We start from the raw sequence: 23,825 nt of genomic DNA, 5'->3' as shown, positions 1-23,825 counted from the left end.
CGAGAAGCTGAGGAGTGAGGTGAGCAAGGCCCCTGGAGGCTGTACCTCCATTCTTCACTCTGCCCTTCCTGTGATCCAGGGAGTCACAGGCTGGGATGTGGGGCTCCCATGCTAGTAGGGTCTCTGTCTCTGGTTTCGGTAAACCTCCAGGGCAAGAAGGAAGAAAAAGACCCTCATTCGAGATTGCAAAGTGGGGCCCATCCCCCATCACCCCACATCTCCACACTGTCTTCCTGGAATTGCAGGGCCCCTTTAGTCCTTAGAAAAATCAAAGGTCAAGTCCCAGCACCCAGCACTTCTCAGAGGCTGTGAGGCTGAGGAGGTACCCCAGCGTTTGGAGTGGCCCCAGCCTGGGCTTGGCCCATGGGGCAGGGTGGGCGGGCACTCTGCTGTGGCCCTCGAGGCCCAGCTTGGTCTCTGGCTGCAGCCCCCAGCACGCACCCAGCCTCCTCCCCCACCATCTGCCAGGCGGGTGCATGGGGAATGCAGATGAATCTTAATATCAGCCTGGGCCAAGTGCGATGAGGGAGACAGATTCTGCAGAACCCAGACAGCGTCACAGGGCCCCCTGCATTCCCCAGGCACGCTGGGCAGTACAGGAGACAGCAGCCCTTCTCTGGTGGTGGCGGGGGGGTGTGTGTGTGCAGGTCTAATCAAAGACCACCCCCCCGCCCCCCCGCCCGCCACCCTACCAAAGCCAGGGGAGGAAGGAACAGATAAATCTTTGTCTGGCCTCTGAGCCTCTGGTCCGGCTAGGAGGAAGAAGCTGTCGGCCTGAGCGTGGGCAGCTGGTTCCGGCACTCAGCTAGGCAGAGGCGTAGCTGGGCCCACTCCTTGTCCATCTCCAGAAGGTCCTATCCCCAGGAGAGCAGTGTGACCCAGCAGAAAGAGCACAGATTTTCAGGCCAGACAGTCCTGGATTCCATTCCAGGCCTGGCTGTGTGACCTTGGGCAGGTTGCTTTGGTTCTCTGAAGCCAGTTTCCTGATCTGTTGTTGCAAGAACTAAATGAGACAGAATGTGCAAGCAAAGCACAGGCACAATGGCTGGCGGGCAGTCATGGCGTGCAATAAAGGGAAGCTCTTTTCTTCTGCCCACACATTTGCTCTGGCTGAGCCTCCTGCGGGCTTGCCCTCACTGCCCTCTTAGCCCTTCCTGCCTCTCACTTCCTTCAAGTTTCCACTCCGCATTCATCCATCAACCACTGGCCAAGCCTGTCCTTGGTCCCAGGCACCAGGCCAGGGGTTGGGATACACAGATGAATGGAACTCCATCCCTGCCCTCAAGGATCTCACTGGCTAGTGTGGAACTGAGACATGAAAATCAATGATTATAACTCAGTGTGGTGAGTAGAAAGATCCTTCCAGCAGTCAGTACGGATACCCTGAGGACCCTGTGGGTGTGGGTGGAGAGGGTTGGCTTCCTGGAGGAGGTGGTGCCAAAGGACAAATGAATGGTCTAAGATCTGCAGGCTAGAACCGGAAGCAGTTTGCAGTTACTGGAGCTCAGAGGGGAGGAGAGGAAGTTGGAGCAGGAAGCTGGGACCAGCTGACCCAAGGGCTTTCTTGTGGGTCAAGGGGGTTAGGACCTTGAAAACACTTTGAAGGGTTTTAAGGGGGGTTGGTAATTATAGTCAGATTTGCATTTTAGAACATTTTGGAGAATTCACAGGAAAGAGGAAAGACTAGAGCTCTGGAGGGAACCAGTTAGGGGATAAATGCAATCTGGGGTGAGAGAGAGGTGGAGACTGGAAACATGCTGGGGAGGCAGATCAAGATTGAATTGTTGCTGAAATAAGGGAGGAAGGGAGACAGGGAGTCAAGTCTGATACCCAAGTCTCTGGCTTGGGCAATAGGCAGGATGCCCTCTGAGGTGGGCGCTACTAGTGGTGGGGAGGCAGGTCAGTTCCAGGGGGATGGGGATTGGCTTTGGTCAAGTCAAGTCTGGGTGCTGTTAGCCAACCAAAGGCAGAACAGAGTCTCGCCTGGGGTACTGGGGGTGTGGATGTGCAAGTAGAACAAGGGACTTGGATGGATTTAAGGGGTGGACAGAGGAGGAGCAGCTCCCAAAAGACCCCAGGCAGAAGCTGGCAGCCAGGGGCAAGGAGGGTTTGTGGGCTGATCCCAGAAGCCACAGAAGCAGTGGGGCTCTCACATGAGTGTGCCAAGCTGAGGTAACTGAACACACGCAGAGGCCAGGCCCCACCCCAGGGTCAACAGATGGGAGCTCAGGACCATGCATTTTTGCCCCTTTCCCAGGTAATGGCCTCTGGACTTTGATAAACTGGTGTGTGGGGAGTGTCAAGAAAGAGGGTATGAGCAGTAGCTGATAGGAGCAGAGCATCCTGGTATAAAAGAGACTATGGGGTTTGGCAGAGGGTCCTCTGAGAACTGGACCCAACACTGTTTCTTCCAGCTGCTCCCAGGATGGGAAGACAGACCACAGATTCAGTGAACTCTGCACAGCTGTGCTGGAGGTAAGCCCAGATGTGTCTGCCATTCAGGGTCACCTCTCCGTATCCCTGACCCTCTCACCCACCACACCCTGCACGCAGCAGAGGCTCAATGAAGGGGGCAGAACTCAATGTGCTAGTCCTGCCCCTTGGCCCCCAGCCTCCTTGGTGCCTACTTGCACCCTGGATGTGGGTTGGCTGGGCATTTGCTCAGCACTTCGGATGCTTTCACTTGCTTTAGTCTCACCTTTGGAAGAATCCTGTCTGTATCCCTCCCCTCCTCTCTGCCACTCCAGTGCTGCAGTAAAGAAAAAAAACACAGGGGTGCCTGATCAGTGCTTATTGAATGAATAGGAAATGGGGCTCCTGATGGTTTGAAAGGCAGAGAATGGATGCCCTTGAGCCAGCTGGAGCAGAGAGGTCACAGGAGAGGTGGGAGTAGATCATTGTTGCTAACAGTCTCTCCTGTTTACCTGGAAATTTGCAATTTTTGAGTGTCATGATAGAATGCTATTAGAGGAAACCAGGGGAGCCCAGAGGGAAACCCTAATTCTAATGAGGGGGCCAAGGACAAATCCTAGAGAAACTAGTCTTATGTGGATCAGCTGAGGTGGGAGAAGGAAAGAACCTTCCAGGCAGAGGAAGCAACTCATGCAAAGGCCAGAGATGAAAGAAAGGCTGGGAATGGGGTTTTGATGAGGACAAGATGAAAGACTCATTTGTTCCACAAATAGTTATCGGATGTCTACTTTTATGTTGGGTCCTGGGCTGGGTGTGGGGGTACAGCTGTGATTGAGAGATGGCAGTCCTTCAAGTGGAGAATTTGGGCTCTGAGAGAGACAGATTAAATAGCTAAGCATATGAAAACACAAGCTCTGAGATGTTGGCAAGTGGTGTGAAGGAAGAAGACCTGCAAGTTCTGAGTGAGAGAGAAACCAAGGAGGGGTCCCACTTTCCCTGGAATTGGTCAGGGGGGCCTCTGTGAGATGTGACGTTTCAGCTGGAATTGGAAGGGTGAGGAGACCGCGCCAGCTATCAGGCCAGGGAGGGGCCTTCCAGGCAGAGGGAACAGCGCATGCTAAGACTCAGAGCCTAGGAAGAGTTTGGTGCTTTGGAGGAGCTGAAGCAGTGAAGGAGTGGGGAGTGAGAAGAGGGCAGAGAGATGGGCAGGGCCTGGATGGGCCCAGGGCTTTATAGGTCTGGTGGAAAGTTTGGGCTTTGTCATATGATTAAGATGTTTTGTATTACAAATTTTTAATTTACAAGTTTTAAACAGGGAGCAGACTTACACTTTAGAATGATCACTAGAAAGATCACTCTGCTGGCAGTAGATTTAAGAGAGAGGATGACACTAGGAGCTAGGAGGTGCTGGTGGCCTGAGTTAGGGCAGATCCCCTGGGGATGGAGAGGAGGGGATGGGCCTGAAAGACATTTAAGTAGTGGGATGAAGAGGAGTTAGGCTCTAGGACAGTGGTTGAGGGGTCAGAGATGCCTCCAGCTTTCTAGCCCAGGGACACAGGATGAAGGGCAGGTTTGCGGGAGGGTGCAGTGGCCTGCCCTGGACAGGTGGTATTAAGTGCTTCAGATGCTCAGGTGCAGCGAAGAGCTGGGTGCAGGGTGGAGGTCCCACTGGAAGGTTCAGACTGGGAGGTGTGCAAACCTCGAGAGTTATCAGAGGTGAGAGTGTGAGGGACTCTCAAAGGGCAGACAGTGAGGGTACACAATGGGCTGCCAGGGCCTGTCTTGTAGGGAGGAGTGATCCCAGAGTGGGAACAGGGGAGCCAGGAAGCAGGCGGGAATCCCCTGGCCCCAGAGGCCTGAAGGGAGCTGCCCACTAACATCCCACACTGTGCCTGCCTCTTTGAGGGGTCATTTTGTCTGTGCCCCTGCCTCACATGGGACTCTCCACCCAGGAGGGCTGTACACCTGCCACGTGTGCTCTCTTGACAGGAAAGGGTAAGAACGCGGGGTCCAGGATCCCTGGATTAGGGCCTGGCCCTGAGATTGGCTGTGTGGGTGATCTTGGGAGAACATCTTGTCTTCTAGGGGGGCTGGCACTGCCTGTCTACGGAGCTGGCACTGCCCCTCTCTCCGGGTGAGGACTGTGAGGGTGAGAACATCTGGCTCCCAATGGGCACATAGTACCTTGGTCTTTTGTCTGCACTGAGCTGGTGGAAAAAGCTTTGTAAACAGTGAAGCACTTGAATATAAGGAGTCTGCCTGTGCTCCTTTCATGGTACAAACCAGTATGTTTGGAGGTGAGAAGCAAGGGGGAAAAAAAACAGGCCCTGGGCCGCTAGACTGCAGGGCACCTGGCAGGGACCCCACACCTGGCACCAGGTCACCTGCTCTCCACCTGTCGGCTGGACCCCCGTGGCCGTGGTCAGCGCCAGCTCCCACTGGGAGGAAGCGGAGACCGCGCGGGCGTGTCGAGTGGGACGCGAGTGGGGTCAGCGCGCCGCCTGGTGGTCACTTGGGGCGCCGCCTGGGGGCGCTTTGCCCGCCAGGAAGATGACGCCGCGCCGGCCCGCTGCGCTGCTCTCTCTGTCTCTGTCTCTGTCTCTGTCTCTGTCTCTCTCTCGCCGGTGCCTGGCACCCAAGCGCTTGGTGGAAACTCCTGAAGCCAAGGGAGGGCCTGTCCGGCTCGGAGGCGTTGTTGAGCAATGGAGCTCTTGAGCCAGATTGCCTGGGTCCCAATCCTTCATTTGCCACTGTGTCTTGGGTAAATGCCTTCACCTCTCTGTGCCCAGCCTCTTCATGGGGAACGTTAACAGTATGCACGTATAAGCTTGTTGGGAGCAGCGTCTGGCACATAGAGAGTGCTCAGTAAGTGCCACTTGTCCTATATTTACATTCGGTTACTCATTCAACCTTAGGTGTTCACGTCGCTGTCGGATCAGGGGCTTTGCAGGGAGGCCGCTCTGCGGTAGAAATGGTCCCGGCTGAGTCAGGGAGAGGGGTCGTCCACCTGGGCACAGAAAGGGAGCCTCGAGTTCTTTATCTGTGAAAGGGTCAGCATAACATCCGTAAGTGAACAATTCCCACTTTCTTTTCACTGCAGGGGCGCAGGGTGGGCGGAGAGGCGGAGCGCCCCAGGTTCCAACGCTCACACGCACCCTGGCCCTCCAGTTCGCCTCCACTCCAGGTCACAGCGGCCAGAATTCCGGGACACGTGCCCCTCTGGACCCCCGACGGACACTGGGTCCAGAGCACCCAATGGCAGCCCTCCGGAGGTCTCGGCGTCCTTCCTGCAGGGTCCCTGGCACCCCGCATAGGGCTGGCGGGGCCCGCTGCCCACCAGGCGTCCAGAGGGCCTGGCTGCGCCTTCCATTTCTAGGCCGATGGTGACGCCTGGCGGTGGAAGGAAGGACTACCGGGACCTCCCCTCCATTCAAGGAACTATCTAAACTCTTGGGCACCCCTAGGTGGGGGCGCGGGAGAGTGGCCGGCAGTTTGTGGGGGGGGGGGACAGTGAGATGGGGAGCAGACACTATCAGGGTGATCCGAGAGGTGAAGGGTTCCCAGAGCAGCGCTGACCTGGGTTTCTGTTGTGGAGATGGGATCCAAACCTTCCAATTCCTAATCCGATTAAATGTGGGGCAGAGGTGGTCCAGGGGCCCTCAGGAAGGGGCAGGGTTGGAGTGGGAACCAAATGAGACCCCAGAGAATTCAGGAGGAAGACTTCCGTGGTTTTCTCCTTCCACCCCATTTGGGGTCATCACTGTTTCCTTCCAGGGTCCCAGCCCTTCCCAGATTTCAGTGTAGGGAGGTACATGGGGAGATGAGTCTGGGACTGGCCACAGCCTGAAAGGGACCTTAGTCGGGCAACTCCCAGGAAAGGTCAGTGCAGCTGTGAAGAGGCAGAAGGATGCGGTGGAGGTGTTTCCTGAGCGCCCACACCTGACTAGGGAGACTCTGTCACCTTTCAGACTTGGAGAGTGGGGACTGACCTCGGCCCAAAGGCATAACCTACTCACCCTTGAATGTCAGGCCCTGAATCAGCCAACTCTGGATGTGGGTTTCACAGACTGCCAACTCCAAGTATACAGAATCATCCTCTTTACACCCTGGACCATGGTCTTGCCTCCTGTGTTCCCCCTTCCTTGAAGGGCCCCACCATCTACCTCACTCGAATCTTGGTGCCAGCCTTACCCCCAGTCTCTCTTCCTGATGTCCAGTTGCATCTCCTCCAACCCAGTGGAGGCTTCAGGACTCCATCCCTGCTGACTGGGACCACAGCAGCCTGGAAGGGTCTCTCCCAGTCATTCCTTACCTACCCCACAGTCAAAGGAAAGATGCAAACCAGATGATCTTCTGTTTCATATCCTTGGAGGACTTCCTACAGCCTCAAACTAGCCAAGGCATATTGAGAACACTCATGAATGGTACCCAAAATGGTACCCAAATTCTCTCATTTAATTGTACAACCTAGTGGGGTAGATTCTATTATCACCACATTTTATAGATGGGAAAACAGAGACTGCAGGCGAGAAGGTGGCCTCCCCAGAGATCCATAGCTAATACTCTTCAGAGCTGCGATTTGGACCCAGGCAGCCCATTCTTTTACTCAGTCCAGCAGTGTGTCCTAATGTGAAGTATTTGTTGTGTTGGCTGGGATATTCCTTTTTTTTTTTTTTTAAATAGTACAGATGAACAATTTTAGTTTTCATAGAAATATGTTTCCTTTTAAGGTTTTTCCTTCTATTTTATTTTATTTATAGCAAGGGATACTGGTTTCCCATTTATGGAGGTGATACAAAGTGACTCTTTAAAATGAATTTATTTTAGGGAAAAAGATTAGCTAACTGAAAGCAAAAGTGAAAGTCACTCAGAAGGCTCTTTTTGACCCCATGGATATACAGTCCATGGAATTCTCCAGGCCCGAATACTGGGGTGGGTAGCCGTTCCCTTCTCCAAAAGATCTTCCCAACCCAGGGATTGAACCCAGGTGTCCTGCATTGCAGGCAGATTCTTTACTCTCTGAGCCACCGGGGAAGCCCAAGAATATTGGAGTGGGTGGCCTATCCCTTCTCCAACGGATCTTCCCAACCCAGGAATCAAACTGGGGTCTCCTGCTTTGCAGGCAGATTCTTTACCAGCTGAGCTACAAGGGAAGCCCAACTGAAAGCAAAGTAGTAAGTATATGACAGACCAGGTAGAATGTGGAGATGGGATGTGAGAGTCGGCGCACTTACTGCCCCACTGTGCTTCTCAGGAGAAAAGGCAGACACGCTGCAGCACACTTGTGAGCACTCTGGCCCCCTTGTTACCGACGAGTGTTCTTGACCACCTTAATCAATAGAAATTGACCAGAGGCCAGACAAGAAATTCAGGCTAGGCTTTACTGGGGCCCTGCTACAGCAAGGGGGAATGAGAACAAGTATGGGGTCCCCCTGCTTGCTTGCTCATCTAGGAAGGGTAAGCTGGTTCCTTACATGCGGTGAGGGTAGGAGTGTGTCCAGGGATCAGACCTGAGGGGTGGCTTCGGTGGCTTGCTTACCCCTTTGGTGGTGTGTGCAAGGGGCATGCATAGTACCCTGCTTTTGTCCTTGCTCTGGGCTCTTCAAAAGTGGCAATTGGGTTTTTTGGTCTTTTCATATCTTGTCCAAAAGTTGTCCCAAATATGCATGCACGCAGTTATTTTTTGTCCCTTATTGTCTCTGTATTTTGTCCAGGTGCAAGCATTGCAGCAAAGTGTCCCAGGTCCTAGGTCCCAGTCTGTCTCACACTTACCATGCCAGCCTGCCCCTTGCTTTCTCTTCTCTACCAGCACCCCCTATCTGGGGCCTCTGAACCATTTGCATCTCCCCAAACATACCAAGCTTTGCCTTGCCTCGGTGCCTCTGTACACTCTATTCATGCCACCTGGCAGCTCCTTCCTCCATGACTGCCTGGTGAACACCTGCTTACCATTGGACCCTTCACCCACCTCAGTGTCATTCCCTTCTTGTAGATTTCTGAAATGGAATTGACACCTCTCCCATCAATATTCCCCCAGAGTTACTTGGCCTCACTTTATTCTCCCTTCTTTTCCCAGACTGTGAATTTCTAGAAGACAGGGGCAGTCTTCTTTGGTCCAGTGCCTAACACTCAGGAGGAGCGCGATAATATGAGTGTATGGTTTGAATGAATGATTTCCATAGGAGGTCAGGTGGGGATAAGGGTGAGTCCAGCTGGGAGGAGTGGGGCAGGGGGTTATAGTTTTTAAGGAGAAGCTGGGTGTGGGTTCTTGAGCTGGATGTTGATGACAGCTTGGAGAACAGTCTCCCAGACACAGATCTAAGGCTCTATATGGCAACTTATATTCTGTTAAAGAGGAATGGCAAGTTATTGGGAAAGTCTGTATATTTAATAAATGATGCTGCCATATCGATGGTCCATCTGGAAGAAAATAAAGCCACATCCTCCCCTCTCACCTGACACCACCTGCAAAATAGATCCCTGATGGGTTAAAGTCTTAGAGTGAAAAATAAAAGCTAAAAATACTAGGAGAAAAATTAGAAGAATAGTTTTTTTTTAACTTTGCAGGGACAGAAGACCCAGAAGTCTTACAAAAGAGAAAGATTTTTTTTTACAGAAGAACATTTTTCTGGGTGACATATGTTTCCATAAACAGAAAGGCCAACAACAGACTTAAAAAAATACTGTTAGCACAGCCAAAAGAAAAAATACTGTTGCCACACATGTGTAACAGACAAAGGGTTAATATCCTTACTATGAAAAAAAATTTATAAGCTGATAAGAAAAAGCAAGAAATAGAAGAGTGGGCAGAAGTAGAAATAAGCAGTTGACAGAAAACGTATATGAAAAGAGATTTAGCCTCAGAAGGAGTCAGGGAAATACAATTTAAAACAAGAAGACAGATATTTTTTAAATTTACTTTATTAAAATATGGTTGATTTACAATATTGTGTTAATTTCTGCTGTAGAGCAAAGTGATTCAGCTATACGTGTATAAATAATATATATACAGTCTTCTTCATATTCTTTTTCATTATGGTTTATCACAGGATATTGACCATAGTTCTCTGTGCTATACAATAAGGACCTTGTTGTTTATCCATTCTATATTTAATAGTTTGCATCTGCAAATCCCAAATTCCCAACTCATCTCTCCCCCACCCTCTTGGCAACCACAAATCTGTTCTCTATGTTTGTGAGTTTGGTTTCTGTTTTGTAGATAAGTTTATTTGTGTCATATTTTAGATTTTACATACCAGTGCAGTTCAGTCGCTCAGTTTGTGTCCGACTCTTTGCAACCCCACAGACTGCAGCACGCCAGGTTTCCCTGTTCATCACCAACTCCTGGAGCCTGCTCAAACTCATGTCCATCGAGTCGGTGATGCCATCCAACCATCTCATCCTCTGTCATCCCCTTCTCCTCCCGCCTTCAATCTTTCCCAGCATCAGGGTCTTTTCCATGAGTCAGTCTTTCGCATCAGGTGGCCAAAATATTGGAGCTTCAGCTTCAGCATAAGTCCTTCCAATGAACATTCAGGATTGATCTCCTTTAGGATGGACTGGTTGGATCTCCTTGCAGTCCAAGGGACTCTCAAGAGTCTTCTCCAACACCAGAGTTCAAAAGCATAAATTCTTTGGCGCTCAGCTTTCTTTATAGATTTTACATATAAGTGATATCACATGTTATTTGTCTTTATGACTTAGTGTGATAATCTCTAGTTCTATCCGTGTTGCTACAAATGGCATTATTTCATTCTTTTTTCTGTCTGAGTGGTATTCCATCTTCTTTATCCATTCATCTGTTGATAGACATTTAGGTTCTTTCCTGCTGCTGCTGCTAAGTCGCTTCAGTCGTGTCTGACTCTGTGCGACCCCATAGACGGCAGCCCACCTGGCTCCTCTGTCCCTTGGATTCTCCAGGCAAGAGTAGTGGAGTGGGTTGCCATTTCCTTCTCCAATGCATGCACGCATGCTAAGTCACTTCAGTCGTGTCCGACTCTGTGCTACCCTATGGAGAGCAGCCCACCAGGCTCCTCTGTCCACAGGATTCTCCAGGCAAGAACACTGGAGTGGGTTGCCATTTCCTTCTCTGGGTTGTTTCCATGTCTTGCCTATTGTGAATAGTGCTGCTGTGAACATAGGGATGTGTGTTTCTCCTTGAGCATAGTTTAGTCAGCATACATGCCCAGGAATGGGATTGCTGGATCATATGGTAGCTCTATTTATAGTTTTTTGAGGAACATCCATACAGTTTTCCATAGTGGCTGCACCAGTTTACATTCACACCAGCAATGTAGGAGGGTTCTCTTTACGCCAAATCCTCCCCAGCATTTGTTATTTGTAGATTTTTTAATGATGACCATTCTGACCAGTGTGAAGTGGCACCTCATTGTAGTGTTGATTTGCATTTCTCTAATAATTAGCAAGACTGAGTATCTTTTCATGTGACTGTTGGCCATCTATATGTCTTCTTCGGAGAAATCTCTCTTTAGGTCTTCTGCCCATTTTTTGATTGGGTTGCTCATGTTTTTTGTTGTTGCGAGTTGCATGAACTATTTGTATATTTGGAAATTAAGCCCTTGTCAGTTGCATGAGAACAGTTTTAGATTTACAGAAAAAATTAAATAGTACAGAGAGTTCCCACAGATATCCCTTGCACCCCATACAGTTTCCCCTAATATTAACAACTTATATTAGCATGGTACATCTGTTCCAATTAAAGAAACAATAGTAAGATTTCCCTGGTGGTCCAGTGGCTAAGATTCTCTGCTCCCAATGCAGGAGGCCCAGGTTTGATACCTGGTCAGGGAACTAGATCCCACATGCTGCAACTAAAGATACCAGTAGTGATATACTATTGTTACACACAAATGTTATTCACTTGGTCCTGTCCGACTCTTTGTGCCCCCAGGGTGTGTAGCCCACCAGGCTCCTCTGTCCATGGAATTCTCCAGACAAGAATACTGGAGTGGGAAGCCATTCCCTTCTCCAGGGAATCTTCCCAACCCAAGGATTGAACCCAGGTCTCCTACTTTGCAGGTGGATTATTTACCGTCTGAGTCACCTCTAGTGACATATTATTGTTAACTAAAGTCCACACTTGTATTCAGATTTTCCTAGTTTTTACCATGTTTTGTGCCAGGATCCCATTCGGGATACCTCATTGCATTTAGTCTCAGACTGTTCTTATTTTTGATGACTTGACAGATTGAGGAGTACGGTCAGGTTTTTTTTTTGTAGAATACCCTTCTGCTGGAATTTGTCTGATCTTTTTCTCATAGACCGGGCCTATGCATTTTGGGGAGGTTGACCACAGAAGTGAAGTGCCATTCTCATCACATCATATCAAGGATACGTATGTAATTGTTTAGTCGCTAAGTTGTGTCCAACTTTTTTGAGACCCTATGGACTGTTACCTGCCAGGCTCCCTTGTCCATGGGATTTCCCAGGCAAGAATACTGGAGTGGAGTGCCATTTCCTTCTCCAGGGAGTCTTCCCAATCCAGGGACTGAACCCACGTCTCCTGCATTGACAGGTAGATTCTTTACCACTGAGCCACTGGGTAAGCCCACATATATAATAGGGAAGAACAGATTTGACTCCATATTGGATCTCTTTCTTTTACTTTATACCTCTGTATTCTATTGTTTTTTCTACAAGTTAATCCCTAAAAAGATGTTGCCTATAACTTAAAATATACATAATGGCTCATCTCTGGGAACCCTGCCTCCCAGGCCTGCGCATGAAGCTAAAATACCTTGTTTAGTTCTCAGGTAGTATCCTGACCAGGCTGAAGGAAAGAAGAAATTAACACATCCTCTCCAGGGTCTGGCTAGAACCAGGAATTATTTGGAGCAACTTATTCCTGTTTTTACCTCCTCACGTTCCCTTCTCTGTTCGATAAAAGGAACTAGCATCCATACCTGGGCCAGACAGTTCTTTGGGACACTAGTCCACCATCTTGGTCTCCTGGCTTTCCAGGTAAAGTTGCTGTTACTTGCCCCCACAACCCATTGATTTACTGGCCTGTTGTACAGTGAACAGACTGAGCCAATTTGGACTCAGAAACAAATAATGTCAATGTACCTTATGACAGTTGATGCTGACCTGGATTACCTGGTTGCAGTAGTGTTTGTCAGGCTTTTTCCCTGTAGTTATCTCTCACTCCCTAGCCTGCCTCTTCCATGCTCTACTCTTTATTTATTTATTTTTTCATGCTCTACTCTTTAAAAGGATATCGTTATGTACAGCCCACAGTTAAGGAGGGAGGGACTATATGCCCCTCTTTTAGGATGAATTGACAGCATCATTTACTTGGAATTCTTCTTTCCCCATTTATTAACTTATTCAATCATTTATTAAAACCACTGTGGACTCGCGTAAATTTATTTTATGCTTTGGGTTGTAATCCAATACTACTTTATTAATTTTGTTGTTCAAATCCCTGTCATGTATTTTTTACCCTTTGGATTGGAAAAATTAGAAGACTGAATAACAACCAGGGCTGTGGCCCCTGTGGGGTGCTGGCTGCCCAGAGTGTGAACTGCTGTCCCTTTGGAACTGGAATTCCTTTTTCTGACCAAAGCACTGGAAGGAAAAAGAGAAGAGCAAATGTATATAGTCTAAGCCCATTTTATATAAAAAGAAGGAATATCTGAAAGAAGAAATATCTCTCTCTCCCTCTGTCTCCTGACAGCCATACTGGCTCCGTCTCAATCCATTCTGCCAATCCCTTCCTCTGCTCAGAGGCTTTCTGGTGCCCTTAGAATAACATTCAAACAGTGGTCTACAGCGCCCTCTATTGGGCATCAACTCAAACGTCCCTCCTTGAAGAGCCTTCCCCCGGCGGTTCCAACCAAACCAGCCTGGTCCCTGCCCCAGAACCCATCACTCCCGGCCCATCACCCCACCATTCCCCCCCAACCCCCACCCAGAGATTGCATCACTCTCTGAAATGTTCACTGTCTATTGTCTCCCCCCCTCACTAGAATGTAAGCGCCGTGAGGGCAATGGGCATCATGGTTGTTGTCTTATTTTCCCGAAGCCCAGGCTTAGGACAGGGCTTAGCGCATAGTGGGTTACAATTCTTCCTACCTGCGTAGTGAACAGCCTCAGAACAATAAGGCAAGACAACGCTCCTTCAACCACGTGAGTGATCTCAGGGGTGTGGGGCTGGAAAGGGAGGGAGGAGTTTATCAAGTTTTTCTTTCGATACCTCTGGTTTGTTTAGCTGTTACAAAGAACATGTGTATGGTGGTTTATCATTAAAAAGAAAATCCAATAAAGTTAATAAAAAAAGAAAAGAAAGAAATTAAAGTTTTCATTTCCTGGGGGGGGGGGGGGAATAAGAAAAAAGCAGAAGGTTTTACATGAGAAATTGGTTGTGAGAGAGCACAGGTAGTCTCCTGAGACGGGCTGCTGAAGAGGACTGGAGAATATGGTGGCAGAGAGACAAGACAAGGAGGTTCTAGAATTCTTATAAGAGGGGACAGGGTAGAAGGGGTGGGAGGAAGAGGCCGAGCTAGGAGATCTGGAGTCGTCTGGATGTAGGTTGAGCAGGGGTGGTTGGTGGGGAGCCTGAGCGGTGGGGGTGACTAGGTCATTCCATGACACCACCACTGGGATGTAGCCAGCCTCGTAATCCAGTCCCTGGCCCCAGCCACTTTTGGGGGTCAATCATCTCCCCTCTCTTGGCTTCAGTTTTCCCAGCAACAAAATAGGGATTGATGCAGGAGTCACTAAAGTTTTCCCAGCTCAGATGACCACTTCAATGGGTACAGACTCCTGGGGCCCTAGGAAAATTTGCTTTGGGCCAGAGTCCTTGAGAGTCCCTTGGACTGCAAGGAGATCCAACCAGTCCATCCTAAAGGGAATCAGTCCTGAATATTCTTTGGAAGGACTGATGTTGAAGCTGAAGCTCCAATACTTTGGCCACCTGATGTGAAGAACTGACTCATTGGAAAAGACTCTGATGCTGGGAAAGATTGAGGGCAGGAGAAGGGAGTGACAGAGGATGAAATGATTGGATGGTATCACTGACTCAATGGACATGAGTTTGAGCAAACTCAAGGAGATAGTGAAGGATGGGGAAGCCTGGTGTGCAACACTCCACGGGGTCGCAAAGAGTCGGACAAGGTTTAGCGACTGGACAACATGAGTCCTGCAAGCGATCTCTCCCCCTCACCATCGCAGCGCTCTAGACGGCCACATCCTCTGGCCAACAGAGGGCGCTGCGGCATCGCCGTACCCTGAGCGGTTTGCTGAAGCTGAGGTTTTGGGTGTGCCCCGCGGATCACTGCCTCCCTATCAATTAGATCTTCCTCTCTACAGCCCTGGTCACACTAGTGTCCACAGAACTCGAGTATCTGGTTCTCTGAGCCTAGACCCCACGCTATCATCAGTTGCTGAGTCCAGATTAAAAACAGGCCTATGGGCCACACAGTAAGGGGCATGGACTTATGCAAATAAGCTATATCAGGAAGTCTTAGGCTGGACATTTGATCTGTCTGCCCAGAACTGTCACATCCTGACCCATGATTAATGCTTTGCCAAATCCAGATTAAAATCTAGATTCTGATACTTGTGTGACCTTGGCAAGGAAGCCCCTAATAGTGCCACCTGGGAAGCCCCTAAATGTTCTAAGTCCACTTTCCACTTGTAAAGTGGAAAGCCAGTATCTCCAACACCACAAAATTGTTGTAGGAGTTAAATCAGGTATGTAGTAATAATTATAATAGTAAATATTGAGTAGTGCCAGGAAACTCTTCTAAGCGTATTGCTTGAATTGATTTGTTTAATCCTCACTATAAGCAGATGAAAAGCTATGAAAAACCTGGACAACGTATTAAAAAGCAGAGACATCACTTTGCTGACAAAGGCCTATCTAGTCAAAGCTATGGTTTTTCCAATAGTCATGTACGGATATGAGAGTTGGACCATAAAGAAGGCTGAGTGCAGAAGAATTAATGCTTTCAAACTGTGGTGCTGGAGAAGACTCTTGAGAGTCCCTTGGACAGCAAGGAGATCAAAGCGGTCAGTCCTAAGGGAAATCAACCCTGAATATTCATTGGAAAGACTGTTGCTGAAGCTGAAGCTCCAATACTTTGGCCACCTGATGCAAAGAGCCAACTCTTTGGAAAAAACCCTGATGCTGGAAAGATTGAGGGCAAGAGGAGAATTGAGTGACAGAGAATGAGATGGTTGGATGGCATCACTGACTCAATGGATATGAGTGAGCAAACTCAGTGAAAGACAGGGAAGCCTGGAGTGCTACAGTTCATGGGGTTGCAAAGAGTCGGACATGACTTAGTGACTGAACAAGATCAATAAGCAGATGAGGTCTGTCCTATTATTATCCCCATTTTGTAGATGGAGACATAAACCTTGGAATTTCTAGTCCAGTGGGGAGACAGAAAAGTGAGCAAAAATCCTCTGAGCCAAATTAGTCTGTACTGTTCAATGAAATGAGAATTTAGGCCATAAATATTTAAGCTCTAATGGGGTCCTCATCATCCCCCCATGAGCTTATTTTACAGATAAGGAAACTGAGGCCCAAGAGGCTACAATACTCACCCAAAGGTACACAGCAGAAATGGTAGAAGCAGCATTGTCTGATTCTGGTGCCTATGCTCTTCCACCGAAAATAAACAAAAAATATAATTTAAACCCAAACACTCACCATGTAATTATGTTTTTCCGAAAAGTCCCCTGCCCTTCCTTACAAATAAAGACTCCAAACCCCTAAACATCCTCTACACAGATATTCAGGGCCAACTGTGTCTTTCTACCCACTGCTCTGCCTCTGGATTTACAGAGTGAGGAGCGAGATTACTTCTGCCTGGGAAGACTGGAGAAGGATTCACCCAAGAGGTGACGTTCAAGGTGGGACCTGAAGGATGTATAGAAGTGATGAGAGGACAGGGAAGGAAGCCCACCCAGGAAGAGGGCACGAGTGAAGGTGTTGAGTGTTCATGTTGGAGGAAGGCAGAGAGGTGTTCTTGGTAGGGAGTGGGGTGAATAAAGTCAGAAGGCAGGGCCACCCAAGGAAGCTGTTTGGGGACCAGTAAGGGCAGGAGGCCTGGGGTTGGGGGACCAGAAGTGGTATAGAAAACTCAGGATGAAACCATATTTCAGGGAAGACAAAACTCTGACTAAAGGAGTGTTACATTGACTGTGTATCCTAGGGACCTGCTGGTGGTAAAACCACTAAAAATAGCCACCTGAGCTGTGCTGTCTCCTCCCAGCCGGTCACACAACAGTGCCCTTGCCAGTCCTGCCATCTCAGGGGCTGGGTGGGATCTGTTGCTTAGGGCACCTCACTGGCAGGTGGGCACAGAGACTGTGTGTAACCCACCCAACTCCTATGTGAAGCTGAGTTGTGTTTGCTTGTGCCCTGAAGCTGTGGGAGCATGTGTGTAGACAAATGTGTGTGAGTTTTGAGTGCATGTGAAGACAGAAGTGTGCAGTTGCACTTGTGAGTGTATATTCAGTATATAGTCCATGGGCGAAGGGTGAGGAGGCACAGGGCTGGGACCCAGGACTCCGCATTTTTTGCATGTAGGTGGAGGCTGGTATACTCTTCTGCCTGTGTACAAGTGCAGCTAAGTGGAGGGAGAGTTCTGTGCATGTGACTGTCCTTTGATGTTGTTTTAGTCACTAAGTTGTGTCCGACTCTTTGCAATCCCATGGACTATAGCCCACTAGGCTCTTCTGTCCATGGGATTTCCTAGGCAAGAATACTGAAGTGGGCTGCCATTTTCTTCTCCAGGGGATCTTCCCGAACTAGGGATCAAACCTGCATCTCCTGCATTGGCAGGTGGATTATTTGCAGGGACGCTCATGTGACTGTCCTTTAGGAGGCACCTGGGTCATGGGAGATGGAGAGAAGCAAGCTCCTAGAAACAGCTCAGCATCCTGTGAGATCCAAATTCTAGGGTTGCTTAGAAATGGCCAAACCAGGAGACACATACAAATCAGATGAAAGTGATATGCAAATAAGAAGGCTTTTCCTGTTCTGGGCTGGTGCCCTAGGAATCCTCCCAGAGCCCTGGGGCAGAGAAAGTGGGGCTCTGAGGGTGCTGGGAGCAGAACTTCTTGTTACCTTGATCTCTCCCAGCTCATGGATTAAGGCTCAGAACCCCATGAGATTCCATGGCCACTGGAGGCTTTTAGGTGTCACCCTGCCTAATTCCCAGATGTGGGTGTAGCAGGGAGGGAGACGGGTGAGAGAACCTAGGGGAGCTGGGTGGGAGTGCCCAGGCCCACCGAGGAGAATGGATGTCACAGTGACAGCTGGTTCAGTCTGCATTTGCTGGTCAGGCACAGTTGTTGGGGCGCCAAGACGAGGGATCAAGGGGAGACAGAAGGCCTGGCAGTGGGCGGGCAGGGCCCCTGGGGCTTCCCCTGGTGCGGGTGCTCAGAGCACAGACTGATGGAGCTGGGGAGGCCTGCACAGATGTCTGCTGACCCCTCCCTGTGTGCAAGGGCCTTGGGGTCCAGGGAGCAGGGGACAGATTACCCAGCACGACCTCATGGGGCAGACACTGGCCCCGCCTCCCTGCTCCCCTTGTGGGCTGCACCCTGGCTCACCCACACATGTTGCACCAGCAGTGCACACACCTGCACCTCACACCCTCACCGATGCCTCGTGCAATCTCTGCGTGCAGCACGCTCACCAGCACGGAGGACTGAGAGGCCAGCACGCCCCTCTCCCAGGCCTGAACATCTGCCCACGATGTGCACACAGTCTCCCACCCAACCCTCTTGCCTTCCACCCAAGGGCTTGTCTGCAGACGGCCAGGGGCAGGGGGACTCACGGGTGTTTCTGCACCCCCACCAGCTCCCCAAAACACTGCTATCACTGCCGGGCATGCTGCCAGCTCTGCTTCCCTGATCTAGTTTCAGATTCACATGCAGTTCAGGCTCCAGCTGCCCCTAGAGGAGGGGTGAGGGGCTCGCCTGACTCCCAGCTCATTTGTCCCTGTGACAGGTCTCTTTCCTGGAGGAGAGCTAACTGCCCCTCCACTGGGCTCCTGAGGGCAGAGGCTGTGTCTACCCGCTCAGACAGACTGCCCGCCCTGCTCAGAGCCAGCACTGGGCTCCGCACAATCTTAATGGTGTAGGGTGACTGGACAAACAACCCCACTCTATGATTAAGCCAAAGGTCAAAAGTCAGATCTCATGAGGGCCAGGAACGGTCATCCAGCCTGACCAGGACAAAGTCCTGCTATCCCAGAGACAAGGGCAGAGGTAGCTCCCAACACTGCTTTGGTCACAGGTCCCTCCCACTGCCCAGGCAGCTGGAGCCCCAGACAGCAGTGACCCTGGGCTTGTCCAGGGGCTCAAGCCCCTTCCTCCCAGGAAGTCTTCCTCAGTATCAGCCTCAAACCTCCCCCACGCTCTACAGAATTTCCTCTCACTGGGCTTCCTGGGGCTCTCACAGGAGGTCTCCTAATCTTACAGTTTTCCAAGAACTATTGTTCCTGTTGGAATTTTTAAAAGTTAAAAAAAAAAAAAGTGAAGGCCCATCACCTCGTGGGTAAACAGGCTGATAGAGCGGAAGGGCCTTGCCCAAGGCCCATGGGAATTGAGGGCAGAGGCTCTGTCTCCCGGCTCTAGACCCTTCCTGTTCTGGCAGCCTCTCGTGGGTCTTCTTCCACCCTGGTCCTGCCCTCAAGCCCCTCCTGAGGATGAGTGTAGGCCTTTGGCTTCAGCCCAGTGCCCGCCTGGCCCCGTTTAGCAGTCTCCCTTGACATGGGCTGCTGAGTGAGCTTACAGTTGGGGGAGAACAGGCGGGTAAGGGTGGAGCTGGGGAGAGCAGCGAGCCCCTGCAGAGACCCCCTTGGGGAGCTGACCCTCTCCCGGCCTGGTCACACCCCGAGGGGCCCTTCTCAGATAGAGGGGTGGCCCTGACGCCTTGGGAGCTGTGGGCTCACCAGCAAGCGGTGGGTGGCTGGAGAACGTTGCGAGAGGACATGACCCGCTCCCTCTGCTCCAGGCCTCCCGGGAGGTGTGGGGAGCGGCCAGGCGCCTGGCTGCCAGACCACAGCCCCAGCGCCAACAAGAAGCAGAGCCTCTCTCAGGGAGCCTCCAGCCTCACAGCAAAAACAGTGCCCTGACCTGAGGCAGCTCCAGGGTGAAGGGGAGACACAGCCCCTGCCCTCAGGGAGCTCAAGTTTAAAGCAGACGGCCCTTCCCACTTCCCTTTGATAATTCAGAAGCCAGCATTCCCAGTGCAGTTTGTGTAACAGTTGTTTCCCCCACCGGCTAGGATCTCTTCGAGGCCCTCATCAGGCCCACATCTGGCTTGTTCACGGCTGTCTCTCGCCCCCAGCAGAGGTGTTGAGATGTGTTGGACTAAACAGGGCAGGGATAGTCATAGTCCAGCTCAGGGAAACCCAGGTCTTCTCCCCTCTGCAGGTCCAGTCAGTTGCCAGGAGCTACTGGTTTTTCTCCAAAAATCACAGGCTTGGCCCATCTGGATTCCCTGCCACTCCCAGGCCAGCCTTTCCAATCTCTTCCTCTCACGGCAGTCAGAGCGGTCCTTCCAAGACCCACATCTGAACAATCACTTCTGGGCTTAAACCTTCCATGGCTCCCCACAGCCAGCTCCTTGTCTGGCATTCACAGCCTTTCACGCCTGGTCTCACAGGGCTTCTTTATCTCATGTCCCAGTCTCACACCTTCCCTCCAATAGCCCCAAGCCTCTCTTCTCCCTCTGCCCGCCCGGGGATGAAGGATGTCTGCTCCGTGGTCCTGCAGCCTTGCGTCTCTCTGACTATTTGTCTTGGGTGCAGGGCCTGGCACCTGCTTACTTTAAGTGCATCTGCTCGCCAGGGCACAGACTCAGAGAGATGGACAAACAGCCGCTCTCTAACACCCAGCCTTCCCCACTCTGCTTCCTACCCATCCATCCAAACCCTTGCTCACCCTGCTCTGAGTACCTTCCTATCATCTGTCACAGTCGGGGTTGATCTCATTTGCAGACTGCCAACAGGTTCGGTGTCGGCCTTGGCCCCTGGCGTGTGAGCTGGAGATGGCTCAGACTCCATCTCTGCCTGGAGCGTGCTGGCCCTGCTGTCTGAGCAGCAGCCAGCAGCCCTGGCTAAGCGGGTACTTTGCATGAACTGCCTCTTTTGTCCTGTGAGCCCTGGGGAGGCATCGCCAACACTCTGGCCCATATGACACACAGGTCAGCAGAGACCTCGGCAACTTGTCTAGGGACACACTCTCAGGGAGTGGGGGATTGAGATGGGAGTGCAGGCTTCATCTGCGCCTCGGCCAGAACAAGGCAACACCCTCAGGACAACAAGGCTCCGGAGCCGCCTCCAGACCCTGCCTCCGTCCCTTGTGCCCCTGCTCTTCCCGGACACGTCTCCTGTTTCTCTGCCTGGAGATCGGGGCCAGTGGGGGAGGGCAATCAGCAGCTGCCGGAGCAGATGGACAGCAGTGACCAAGTCAGAGACAGGGAGCAAGGTCAGACAGCAGAAACAACTTCCAGACCCTGGCCCCTTGGGGACAAGACCCCATGTCTTGTTTCTGTGAAAATGAATGAATCTGCCCCCCGGGGAGCAGGGGAAGGACTCCCTTTGTCCAGCCAGAGGAGTCTGCTGCGATGGTGGAGGGACGGAGACATCTGGTTGGAGGCAGAGGAAAGGCAGAGACGAGAGTACCCGGGATCCATGGAGCCCTGCTGGGAGGGAAAGGGTTAAGCCCACTCCCTGGCCAGCCTGCTCACTCAGGCCTCCGAGCGGTGTATGCTTTGGCTCAGGGAGCCAGCGCTGTCTGTCCGAGGTATCCCTTCTTCGCCCTCCTTCCCAGGGCTATTGGCAGGCCCTCGGTCCCAAAGGCCACCAGCTGTGCAGCTCTGGGGGCTGTGTCTGGGGCGATGGGGCGTGAGAACAGCTGGGGCTGGGGGTGCGGAGCATCGAGGCGGTGGGGAAGGGCCCTGGGCCTGCCGTGGCCACACTGAGGGGCCCCCACCTCCTGGGGGCTCTGTACCCGGGAGGAGGGCTCTGTACCCGGGAGGAGGGCGACATACCCAGCGTGTGAAGGCAGAGGGAGGGCCCCGCGCTGGGCACAGCGGAGGGGCACGTGCTGGTGGCCTTCGCCATGAGAGAGGGCGAGAACTGGGGACAGGGCAGCTGCTTTCAGACTGCATCCGGGCCCACTCTCCTGTTTTCTCTTTTCTCTGCTGGGGTGTGATGACCCGGCCACCTTTACCCCTCCGCGGCCTCCTCGGACTCACCAGACTAGGTCGGGGCCCAGATCTTTGCTCATACAATACCCTTTTCTCTCCTCTGAGTTCATATTCCAGATGGACTTGATGATTTGGTTAGTGTCTGTGTCTCTCAGATCCCTGAAATCCCCGCTCTGCTGATTCAATATTGTGTTCACAGCACCAAACTGTGAGTGTCTGGCTCGGAGTTGGGGCTCAGTTTAGAAAGGGACATGGGCCTCCCAGGATGTGGTCATGGCAGGATATCATATCTTTCTCCGGCTCATGGAAGTTCAGGTTCATGGCTCCCCACTGCCCCCTCAGCCTGCCGTCCTCAGCTCTCCTGCCTCTGCTTTCTAGCCTGATCTCTCCATCCAAAGCCCTGTGGTAGAGACTTCCCTGGTGGTCCATTGGTTAAGATTCTCTGCTTCTAATACAGGGGGCATGGGTTTGATCCCTGGTCAGGGAACTGAGATCCCACACTGCCTCAGTGCAGCCAAATAAATAAATAAAGCCCTTCTTGTCAATAGCCACACTGTTCCCCAAATTCACCTCCGTCAGCCTGTCCCTCAGCCAGAGCAGCCCTTTCCCCTCCACTCCCAACCTTGGTTGCCTTCAAAATCCCACCAGAGTCAGCTCAGAGCATCCTTCCCCTTAGAAGCTTCCTAAAGTGACTTCTTTATGGGGTTGGCCTCATCCTTGAGGATATGAGTTCCAGCGATGGGTCTCAGCCTTGCCACCCCCCACCCCGCCCCTCCCCATTCCTTGCCTTGTGCACATCTCAGCCCTTTGCTGGCTGGAAATCAAAAAAAGAAGAGTCCACACGGGTCCCTGCCCGGGTTATTGGCTCTGTCGCTGCCACAGTCCAGAGACGGCAGAGCTCTGCAGAAGGAGGAAGGATGGTCACATTACAAAGACCCTCAGGGGCTGGTATGGCAGAGGCAGGGCTAAGGGGATACTCAGTGAGTCAGACCTTCATATAATCCCCTCCCTTGCTCATGATCAGAACCTGTGACTTGCTTCTAGTTGGTAGAATTTGCAAAAGGTAAAGGAGTTTTGCAGCTATTAGGTTCCAAATCAGTGGATGATGAGTCATCAAAAAGGAGTTGGTTCTGGGTGGGCCTGGCTTAATCAGATAAAAGCTCCTCAAGGGGAGACTGAGGTCAGAGAGATCCTCTTGTTGATCTTGAAGAAGGAAACCATCCTGCCGTGAGAGTGCTGGGACAGGGCCACATGGTGAGGAAGCGTGGGCAGCGTCTGGGAGCTGAGAGTAGCCTCTGGCTGGCAGCCAGGAAAAAAACCAGGACTTCAGTCCTGTAGCCTCAGGAACTGAACTCTGCCAACAACCACGTGAACTCAGAAGAGGCCAAACTCAGGGAGGAATGCAGCCTGACGGACACCTTGACTACAGCCTGGGAGACGCAAGCAAAGCATCCAGTTAAGCTGGACCCAGATTCTGACTCGTGGGAACCATGAGATAATATATGTGCATTGTTGTAAGTTGCTGAATTTGTGATAATTTGTTACTCAGTAACTAGCCTGGGTTAGTTACAGACAAAGCTAGTGGATGTGATGGAATTCCAGTTGAGCTATTTCAAATCCTGAAAGATGATGCTGTGAAAGTGCTGCACTCAATATGCCAGCAAATTTAGAAAACTCAGCAGTGGCCACAGGACTGGAAAAGGTCCATTTTCATTCCAATCCCTAAGAAAGGCAATCCCAAAGAATGCTCAAACCACCGCACAATTATACTCATCTCACACGCTAGTAAAGTAATGCTCAAAATTCTCTAAGCCAGGCTTCAGCAATATGTGAACCGAGAACTTCCAGATACTCAAGCTGGTTTTAGAAAAGGCAGAGGAACCAGAGATCAAATTGCCAGTATCCTCTGGATCATTGAAAAAGCAAGAGAGTTCCAGAAAAACATCTATTTCTGCTTTATTGACTACACCAAAGCCTTCGACTGTGTGGATCAAAATAAACTGTGGAAAATTCTGAAGGAGTTGGGAATACCAGACCACCTGACCAGCCTCTTGCAGGTCAGGAAGCAACAGTTAGAACTGGACATGGAACAACAAACTGGTTCCAAATAGGAAAAGGAGTACATCAAGGCTGTATATTGTCACCCTGCTTATTTAACTTATATGCAGAGTACATCATGAGAAACACTGGGCTGGAAGAAGCACAAGCTGGAATC

This window comes from Cervus canadensis, chromosome 1 (assembly GCF_019320065.1).
Source record: "Cervus canadensis isolate Bull #8, Minnesota chromosome 1, ASM1932006v1, whole genome shotgun sequence".
Lineage (NCBI taxonomy): Eukaryota > Metazoa > Chordata > Mammalia > Artiodactyla > Cervidae > Cervus > Cervus canadensis.
This window is presented reverse-complemented; position numbering follows the sequence as displayed.